The sequence below is a fragment of the Vipera ursinii genome (assembly GCF_947247035.1).
Source record: "Vipera ursinii genome assembly, chromosome: 2".
Taxonomy (NCBI): domain Eukaryota; kingdom Metazoa; phylum Chordata; class Lepidosauria; order Squamata; family Viperidae; genus Vipera; species Vipera ursinii.
In genome coordinates, this window is record NC_139513.1 from 276740702 (window position 1) to 276751474 (window position 10773).

Below are 10773 nucleotides of genomic sequence, written 5' to 3' on the forward strand. Positions count from 1 at the left end.
GTCCCCTTTGTTCCCTCCCTCGCTTCCTTTGCTTTGAAAACTTGCGGGGCAGGGGAAAGTTTAACCGTTGTATCCTCCGGGAAAATACAAAAAGCTGAATCTCTTCATGTCTGCTACTGATATGCTGCTGATTATTATTTTTTTACAGCGTCTCTCACATAACGCTAATTCAAACTATGAACAATGGGGACAGAAGCGTCACTTTATCCAACACTTTATGAGTATTTCTTTTAGTCCGAAGAACCAGCTTCCTATGTAAGAATTTCAGTTCCACCCTAATAGATTTCATTTATTTAAAGGTACATATCAATAATACAAAGGAACGCCTTGATATAATAGGCATTGTATAGATAAAACCCTTCCCTGAATTTTTATTATTTTTGGGGAGATACCAATCAATGAGACAATAGAGTTTTTGATTGGGCTCTTATTAGATTTATATCCCATTTGCCCTCTGGGAGTTCAAGGTTGCTTGCAGATGATGATGATGAAATCCATTCTGTTGTGTCCGACTCTTGGCGATTCTATGGCCCAAGTCTCTCCACATCTTCCCATTTTGCAGTACTTCGAGTTTTTCTATACTCTTAACTAGTGTTAGCTTTGATAGTGACCAGCCACCTTGTTCTTTGTCAGCCTGTTTTCTTTTTACCCCTAACTCTTCCAAACATAATTGCTTTCTTTCTCCAGCAATGCCTACATATAACCCGCCTTTAATTTATATATATTATATTTATATTTATTAAATTTTTATACCGCCCTTCTCCCGAAGGACTCAGGGCGGTGTACAGGGCAATAAATATCAAAATACAAAATACAAAAGTTAAAAAACATTAAATAATTTGTCCAGACAATCTTGAGAGAGAGAGAAATTGGCTAATTAGAAGACAGTTAATAAGTTTCTGTGGCCAAAAGTTCAGCCTGGATATTCTTAGTAGTAGTTCAGCTCCTAATCCATACTGTTACTTGTTTTTATAAATGTTTAATTGTTGGTATTACACGAGCCTCTTCATAGTTTTCTACAGGAATAGAGTGTGAACTACAGTGCAGGAAGGATCTTCCAGAATCCAGATGATCAGATTTGAAACAGTGAATCTTTCACTCTAGAGACCAGAGTTGTTAGTGTTGGATTTTTAAATCCATTTCTGAGTTTTATCTCTGTCTGTTTTTCATTAAATTTTAATGAAATCTGTTTTTATACACTGCATTACAGTCTATATAAGATAGGTAAAAATAGTTTAAACCTGAGTCATTGTGGTTTTTGTTACCTGGATTCTTCATAAAGTATCTGGATTTACTTGAAAGTAAATCTTGGGTTGTTGTTTTTTAGGGAATCTCACTGGCAACCCTGTTAGAACTTGGATAGAGTCCTACAAACCTAGAGAAACTCAAACTCTGCAAGCAAGCAACCATTTGTAGGAATGTTTTCTTTCTATGGGGTGAGTTTTGGAAAGAGTTCTGTTTGCCTTTGTTCTCCTGCCGTAAGAGATCTTCACCTGGAGATGGTGAAGGTGTGACCAATGTGAAGAAATTGGTTTGGATTGCTAGAGGCAATACTACTGTTTGTTTTGGCTTACAATGAGGTATAAACCCAACCAGTGACTCTTACATCTTTTTAATGTATTTCAATAAACTTCTTTGTGCATTTTCTCCTGTGCTGCCTGTTATGGATAGAAAAAAATTGATTTTGAACAACAGTAATCTAGAGGAAGTGGGTGAACTGGAGAGGATTTGGAAATCTTGATTGTGAAAATAATGGTGCATTGTCCATGTCTGTATTTCAGTCCCATTCATTTAGAGAACATTCTGCAGAATGAAATTAGTGGGTCTGACCTAACAAGATCTAATGGAATGGAGAGATTAATGGGGAAAATCATATCTTCCCTGACTTGTTTGGTTCCATAACGGAAGCAACACACTGGAAAGGCCCTATAAAAATCAGGTCTCTTTAGGAACTCTCATCTCATATTCCTCAGTAGTAGTCACCAAGCCTGTGAATATACTGGGATCAAGTGAAAATGTTTAGATTGCTTAAGTGCTTACAATCAAGCATATATAATCCGTTAGGGAACAGTAATCTAAGATTCAGTCTTAATGTGTTGAGCTGGACTGGGGAAAACCTGTGCTTCAGAAGGACGGTGACACAAGTATTGCTTGGCAATATATTTTCTGAATAGGAGTCTATTTACTCTGATCTTGCCTTGGATTATGTTAAAAAAAGATGGAAGGTATTAGCATCATATTTTTTTAATTAAAATGCCTAAAGTCTGTTCAATACCTTATTGGTGCAAATGTTTTTTCAGAAGCTCTTGCTCATTTTGCAAGAGAGATGAGTCAAAATGGCAGTCAGTTTAACTTTGTTTAAACCAGGTGGTGAATACAGATGGTCCTCAATCTATGACCACAATTGGGATCAGAATTTTGGTTACTAAACAAAGTGGTTGTTAAGTGAGTATAACCTGTTTTTATGACCTTTATTGCCATGGTTATTAAACAAATCACTCCAGTGACAGAATCATATAATTGTTAAGCAAATCTGATTTCCCTCATTGACTTTGTTGAAAGCTAGTTGAGAAGGTTGCAAATGGTGATCACATAATTCTGGGATGCTGCAACTGTCATAAACACATGCCAGTTCCAAGCACCCAAATTTTGATCATGTGATGGTGATAACGCACGGGTTGTAAGTGATAGGACTGGTTGTAAATTACTTTTTTCAATGCTATGGTAAAGCTGATCAGTTGCTAAACCAATGGTTATAAGTCAAGGACTACCTCTTTCAGCCAGATGCAGGATATGCCTATTTTAAAATTAAACAGTTAAAGACTGTGGAATACTGTAGTTCTTTCTTTTTGAGGAAATATATCTCTGATAGTTCACAGGTTTGTTGTCAGAAGAAAAAAGTTCAAACTAAATATGTAAACTACTGTGTTTGATGAAAGAGTGGGATACATTTATAACCAGCTGTTTATAATAATAAACTGTCCTTACACAAGAGCATTTTATAAAAGCATGACTCAGGATATAAATCTTATTCATATGTAGTTTGCTTCAGGCCTTATTATGTGGGACTGAAACTAAGACCTGTCCTTTTAACAGTTAAATCAATTTTGTATTTATTGCTTTGTACACAGTATTGAAGTTCAGTTGTAAAATCCAATCTTGCACCCAGGGACTTAGACCATGTGATGGAGCATTTTCCTCCCTCCCCTGTGCATCCTTAGAAGCTACACTAAAAGCTTGGTGATTTTAGAAACAGATTTCGAGATATTCTGGGGACTGTGACAGGAATCATCAACTACCATCAGCAGAAACATACAATGGGATTTCTTTTTCCTTTTGAATTCCCCTTCACAGAAGGTGTACAAAGTTTGTATTGCAGGAGTGTTGATAAAGGCTGTAATGAAGGCCAAGTTGATTGACAAGCTCAATTATTTTGCACAATGTTTGACGCTGATCCAAGTATAATAATATAGGCCTGCAGTTTATCACCAGAACTGTTGTAGAAAGAAGAGACTCACACCAGCTCTTCAGGAAAGGAAAAGTTTAATGCGCAGGTTCAGAAGGCTTGAACAAAGCAAAAGTCTGAACCCCGAAGGGCTCATAAACAGACATTTTTATACACCTCTAATTCCTAGTTATACATTGTTATACATTGTTACTTATGTGGTTAATATTCTACACGTTCTTACCCAAAGACAGTTTACAGAAGAAAATTACTTGTAGTACGTATAGACAGGATATAATTATCCCAATCATCATCTGCCTTAAGGACAAGACTACGTTTGCTTAAACAAGGACTTTAGTACATTCCTCTTTAAGACAGTCACCGGGTAATACGTGTAGTTCGCTAACAGGATTATGGCTTCCTTGATCAGCATCTGTTCTAAGGACAAGAATACTTTTGTTTCACTATTATTTTAGTACATTTCCTCTTTAATACTTTGAAGTATGTTCCAGCTGCATCAGGGCTGACCTGACACAATACTGTCTTTTATTTGAAGACTAGATTGTGCTATGTAAAAACTAAACTACATTTTAAGTTAGTAATGTGTTTCAAAAACAGGCTTTCCAATTGATCATTTTATATTTTGAGGGAAAGAAAACAACAGGTATGGGCACACATCTGTAATGTGCTCTGAATTTATTTATTTATTTATTTGTTTGTTTGTTTTTATAAACCGCCCTTCTCCCGAGGGACTCGGGGCGGTGTACAGAGGAAGGAAGGTATACAGATTGAACAATAGAAAACAATAGTAAAAACAAACTGGGACCCCAATTAAAGCTATCATGCCAGGCCGGACTGCTGGAACAGGAAGGTTTTTAAGTCGCGCCGGAAGGTGCGGAGGTCGGGGGCCATCCGGATTTCGGTTGGTAAGCTGTTCCAGAGGGCTGGCGCACCCACTGAGAATGCCCTCCCCCTGGGGGCCAACAGCCGACATTCCTTGAGCGGTGGCACCCTGAGGAGGCCCTCTCTGTGGGAGCGCACAGGACGGTGGGGTGCTGACATTGGCAGAAGGTGCTCCCGTAGGTAGTCCGGACCCATGCCATGTAGGGCTTTGTATGTCATTGTTAGCACCTTGAACTTCACACGGAAGGCAACCGGAAGCCAGTGCAGCGCACGGAGGAGAGGTGTGATATGGGAGTATCGGGAGGCTCCCAAGAGTGTCCGTGCCGCTGCACTTTGCACCAGTTGAAGCTTCCGAGTGGATCTCAAGGGCAGCCCCATGTAGAGAGCGTTACAGTAGTCTAGGCGAGAGGTCACAAGGGCATGGGTGACTGTACGTAAGGCATCCAGGTCCAGATAAGGCCGTAGTTGGCGAACTAGTCGAACCCGGGAGAAGGCCCCCTTGGTCACAGCTCCTATGTGATCTTCCAGGGAGAGCTGCGAGTCTAGGAGGACATCCAGGTTGCGGGCCCTATCAACAGGGGGTAGTAACTTGTCCCCGATGTTAAGCGATGGGACGTTCTGAATATCCTGGCTTGCCGGTACGTACAGCCATTCAGTCTTGTCCGGGTTCAGTTGAAGCCTGTTCCTCCCCATCCATTCCCGGACCGCTTTCAGGCAGCGGGACATCACGTCGAGGGCATCACTGATATTGTTTGGAGTTGAGATAAAAAGCTGGGTGTCATCAGCATACTGATGGTACCCTACTCCAAAGCTGCGAATGATCTCACCCAGCGGTTTCATGTAGATGTTGAACAGGAGAGGCGAGAGGACCGACCCCTGAGGGACTCCGCAAGCGAGAGGCCTCGGGGTCGACCTCTGTCCCCCTGTCAGCACCGACTGCGAGCGACCCTGGAGAAAGGAGAACCAACGCAGAACCGTGCCTCCCACTCCCAGTCCCCTGAGGCGTCGCAGCAAGATACCATGGTCGATGGTATCGAAAGCCGCCGAGAGGTCTAATAAGACTAGGACAGAGGAATGGCCCCTGTCCCGGGCTCTCCAGAGATCATTCATCAGAGCGACCAATGCCGTCTCCGTGCTGTAGCCCGGCCTGAAACCCGATTGGTACGGGTCTAGATAAACCGCTTCATCCAGGATCTGAGGAAGTTGGTGCGCCACCACGCTCTCAACAACCTTCGCAAGGAAGCGAAGATTGGAGACAGGACGAAAGTTATTCAAAGAGGATGGGTCCAAGGTGGGCTTCTTGAGGAGAGGTCTCACCACCGCCTCCTTCAAGGCGGTGGGGAAGTGACCCTCACTCAGAGAAGCAGAGATGACCGCTAGGAACCAGCCTCGTGTCCCCTCTCGAGCTGCATAGGCCAGCCAGGAAGGGCACGGGTCCAGTAAGCATGTGGAGGCGCTCAACCTTCTCATAATCCTGTCCACTTCCTTAGGAGTTACAGGATCAAATTCCTCCCAGATGACGTCGACAAGACTGTCCATGTCTTGTTCTTCCAGCTCAGCCCAGTTGGAGTCCAGGCCAGTTCGAATCTGAGCAATTTTATCCAGCAGATATTGACCGAATTCCTCGGCTCGACCCTGCAAGGGTTCCTCCCTCACCTCTTGGTTTAATAGGGAGCGAGTCACCCTGAACAAGGTAGCCAGGCGATTATCTGCCGACGCGATGAGGGTGGAAAAGTAGTTGGATTTTGCCACCCTTATCGCAGCGAGATAAGACCTGGTGAGGATTCTTAGTCGCAATCGGTCGGATTCGGATCGACTGGATCTCCAACGGCTCTCTAGGCCCCGTCTCCGACGCTTCATCTCCCGGAGCTCCGCAGTGAACCATGGGGCTCCCTGGGATCTGCGCCGGGTCAGAGGCCGCAAGGGTACAACTCGGTCCAGAGCCTCCGTGGCTGCCTTTTCCCAGGCTTCCACTAAGGCATCCGCCGAGCTGTGAGCAGGGAGTGCATGTGTGTCCCTAAGCGCTGCCTGGAACTTATCAGGGTCCATTAGGCGCCTAGGGCGGTACCATCTGACTGGCACCGTGCACCCACGGTGGGGGGTGGCAAAGGGGAAGTCTAGCCGCAGGAGGTGGTGATCGGTCCATGACAGGGGCGTAACAGTTGTGGCACCCCCACCGATATCATCACGCCACCGTCCAGACAAGAACACCAAGTCTGGGGTGTGGCCTCTCTCATGAGTCGGTCCAGAAATTATTTGCGACAGGTCCATGGCCGCCATGGAAGCCATGAACTCCCGAGCCAGTTCGGACGATCCTCCCAGGGACGGTAGGTTAAAGTCGCCCAAGACCATGAGTTTTGGGAATTCAACCACCAACCCTGAGAGGACATCGAGTAGCTCGGGCAGGGCCGCCGCTGCACGATTAGGTGGTAGGTACGCCAGCAGCAGGCCCAACTGCGCCCCTGGGCCGTATCTCAGTAGGAGAGACTCACACCCGACCATCTGAGGGACGGTGGTCTCTCGCGGGCTAAGGGATTCCCTGATGATAACTGCCACTCCCCCGCCCCTCCCATGGGCCCGAGGCTGGTGCAGCACCTGGAAACCTGGCGGGCAGAGGTCAACCAGAGGGACACCACCCTCTGGGCCCAGCCAGGTTTCCGTGATGCAAGCCAGGTTCGCATGCTCGCTCTCCACTAGGTCACGAATGAGGTGAGCTTTGTTAGCTACGGACCTTGCATTCAGGTAGACCAGCCTTAGCATGGGAGGCTGCACACCTTCGCTCCCGGGTCCTCCGGGGGAGTACAGAGGGTCGGAGCGTCTCAACGCTTGTACAGAGCGGAGATGACACTCCCGGTGACGATACGGCCCTCTGTCTGTGCACCTTCTGCCGTTCCCCACCATCCTGGGAATGGGATGTTTGTCAGTACGCCACTGGGTATTATCGGCGACTGGTCCTCGTTGTACACCGTCGCGAATGGTCGTAGGCCTGGCATGCGTTATGGTGGCTGGAAGGCGTGCCTTTCCCGCGCAACCATAGTCTTCTCCCTCCCCCCTCCCTAACCCCACAAAAAACTTAACTAAGAACTTAATCAGGGGCCTCTTGTTGGGCTTATGCTGGAGGCCCCTGACCCTGCCCGGCCATCTCTCAGAGGCCCAGTGGTTGGGCCCGTCATCGAGATTGGATGTAGTGCAGGCGGGTCGCACCCAGGAGAGGGGGGAACCCCTGAGGGCGTGTAGTACTGTGCTGGAGTATTGAACGAGCATAGTCACAAGGGGTTCCGGGAAGGCAGTCCCCTGGATGGTGAATTTGCAGGAGGGTCGAGTCGGGTAGGTGGGTTTCTGGATCGTCGCCCTGCCACTGCCACTTGGCCGGGCGAACCCCCAGAAGCAGGCCACTCCTCATCCTCTCACGATGGGTTGTGTCTCTGCTTCCGGGGGTGGTCCAGAACGTACTCTGGGTGAAGCATACCCCATAGAGCTCTCACCTCTATGGGGTTGCAGGTGTAAGGCCAAGCCACTCTGCCACCGTGGCTTGCACCCAGGCCCGTTATGTCCTGTGGGGAGAGAATGGGCAAGAATTCAGACTAAAGATGTAGTTTCAATTGAATCTTTTTTTTTTAAAAAAAGGCATCTCTTTCTTCAAAATGTTCTGTCAACGCTGCTAACATCGGATGTTTTTGCATTGACAACAAATGGAGATGCAATCATTTTCTTTTTTTTTTTTTGCTTTCAGAGTTAGATGATGCTGGGGAGGGGGGGAGGAATGTGCATGAGAGTCTAGCTGAACCTAATGTGAGAACCAAGGTTATTGAAATAAGAGATGATAAGAATTGGTGGGCTGGAGAACTGGAGGAAAAGCTCATGTTTCAAACTAATTGGAGAATGTGATTTATGACTGTCAGCTGGAGGAGGGAATTGTGCTTTGATACCATGTGCTCAGGGGAGGGGAACTCAGTTTTTGGCTTTGATTGTGTTAGTGCCCATGCTATGCTACTCAGAGATTCTTTAAGGTAAACAATGGCTAGAAGTTCTTTGAAAAGTTTCATCTGTCGGAACCATGACATGTTCTGGAAATACATGCATCGGAACAAATCAGGACCTACTGTAATAGTATTATTATCATTCTGTCATTCAGTTTAATTTAATTTAATTTAATTTATTGAGATTTCTATACCGTCCTTCTCCCAAAGGGACTCAGGGCGGTTCACAGGGCATAAATATAAATGACAATACAAAAATTAAAAGACAATTAAATCAGTTGCTGGTAAACTCACCATGATATAGATACTTATCTTTCTAACAATGTCTTTTTCAATTGTCTTCAGTTCTCCAAACCATCAGAGTCTTCCCACAAGACTCTTTAAAGTATTTGTCCAAAATATTTCATGTATAGTTTCATCAGTAATGCTTGTAGTGAACCATTTACTTATAATTATTTGTTTTTCTTGCTGTCCAAGCTATTTCTCATAGTTTTCTTCAGCACTGCAAGACATTTTCTTGTTTCAGTAATTCAGATTATTAACTTTTCAAGCCATATCAACAGTGACTTAACAATATGTTCCTTTATTGTTAATGTGATGTCTTTTCATTTTAATCTGCCATAAACTGTTTTCCACACAGTCTTTTTCAGATGTCTCTTTATTGTATGGCTATAGTCAAAATTCCTGTGAATTTTTTGAGCCTAGGAAAATAAGGACTGTTACTGCTTTTTGCCAATTTGTATTGGGCTATGATGGGCTATTATGTCCTGTTGACATAATCTTAGTTTTAGTAACATTGTACAAAGGTTTTTGTAATCTTTTCTTTCACCTTCATCCACAGGTTCCTTAAGTCTTCCTCACTTCAATCCTCAAGAATGTTTGAGGATGCTGATGTTGGCTATTTGTTCTAGTCCAGAATGATATCTTTTGCATATCAATTAAATCAATAAGGTGAAAATATGCAAGCTTGGCACAATTAGTTTGTTGCTCCTTATTCCATTTGAACTCCACATTACTTTGCTTCCTGGTCAATATGCACATTTTTAAATTGGCGGACTTTATAGGCTCACCCATGTTTTAAAGGTTTTTTGTTGTTGTTGCATACTAAGTCAAAAGCATCAGTCTAATCAATAAAGCAAAAATAGATATCATTGTGGAACTTTACATCCTTTCCCATCATCCATTAGATGTTAGCAATGTGATCTCAGCTTGCCATTCCTCCAAATTTGAATCCTTTTTAAGAATAGGTATCATTTGAAATAAAAATAGAAATTTCGGCAAAACATTCATTTTCTCTGCTGCAATTCTTCCCAATAAAGACAATTGTAGTTTTTTCCAACTATCCAATTCTTTTTGAACTTTTCCCCATAGCTTTTCATAATTATTTTTATATAGCTTTGCATTTGAGGGTGACAAATATACCCCCAAATATTTAACCCTTTTGACAATTTCAAATCCCATTAACGCTTCTAAAGCAGCCTTTTGTGATACTGTCATATTCTTAGACAACATTTTAGTTTTTTGTATGTTAACCTTAAATCCAGAAACTTTCCCATATTGCATTATTATCTCCATCAATTCTACAACAGAATTTTCTGGCTGGGTCACCGTAACAACCAGATCGTCTGCAAACGCCCTCAGTCTATAATTCTGATCTCTTATTTGAATTCCCTTAAACTTGTTCAGTTTCTTGAGTATATTCTCCAGGACCAAAATAGGCTGGCAGGCCATATATTCAGATAGAAAAATATGTTCAAAACTCACTTATGAATGGTGAAATACAGCTAAGAGCGATCTGAAAATAGACAATAAAGACCAAAATGGATTGATTCATTGATTAGCTGGCTCAGCAATCATCTCAGCATTCTTTGACCTCTAAAGTAGGAAGTTTGTACTTATATGTATATTTGGATAGCAAAAATACTATTTTAACTGAGTTTTACATCATATAGTGTCAGCAAGATTTGGTGAACTAATTAAAACTTTATGATGAGGCAAAACCAGTCTTTTCCCATATTTAAATAATGAAGATATTTGTGTGAAGAAGAACAAAAGAGAGGCATATCAAAATCTGCTTTCTGAGTTGGAGATGCTTCTAATTACTTAATTCCCCATAAATAAAACAGCCTGCTGATTGTGGTTCACTAGTATGAGGGGTTTAAGCTGATGAAGAGAGCCATAGAGCAGAGGTCCCCAACCTTTTGAGTACTAAGGACCGGTTCCGTGGAGAGAGGTTTTTCTGTGGGCTGGAGGGGGCATGGTTTCATGTACTGCCTGCATCCTGTGGAGGGGGCTTTGCTTGTTTGCGTGGACCGGTTTCTGGCATGCTGTGGCCCGGTGCCAGTCCACGGACTGGGGTGGGGTGGTGACCCCTGCCATAAGGATTGCAGAAGATAATTATGTGAACAAAAACATTCAATATTTTTATCCTTGGGGATGTAGCAC

At 43.6% G+C, this 10773-nt stretch overlaps 1 long non-coding RNA gene across 1 annotated transcript; it reads left to right on the plus strand.

Moving 5' to 3' along the window:
- The first annotated feature begins 111 nt into the window (after positions 1-111).
- Positions 112-9392, plus strand: LOC310633673. The gene is made up of 3 exons (XR_014491075.1): positions 112-255; positions 1328-1436; positions 9170-9392. It is a non-coding gene; the product is annotated as an uncharacterized lncRNA (long non-coding RNA).
- Positions 9393-10773: the final 1381 nt, after the last annotated feature.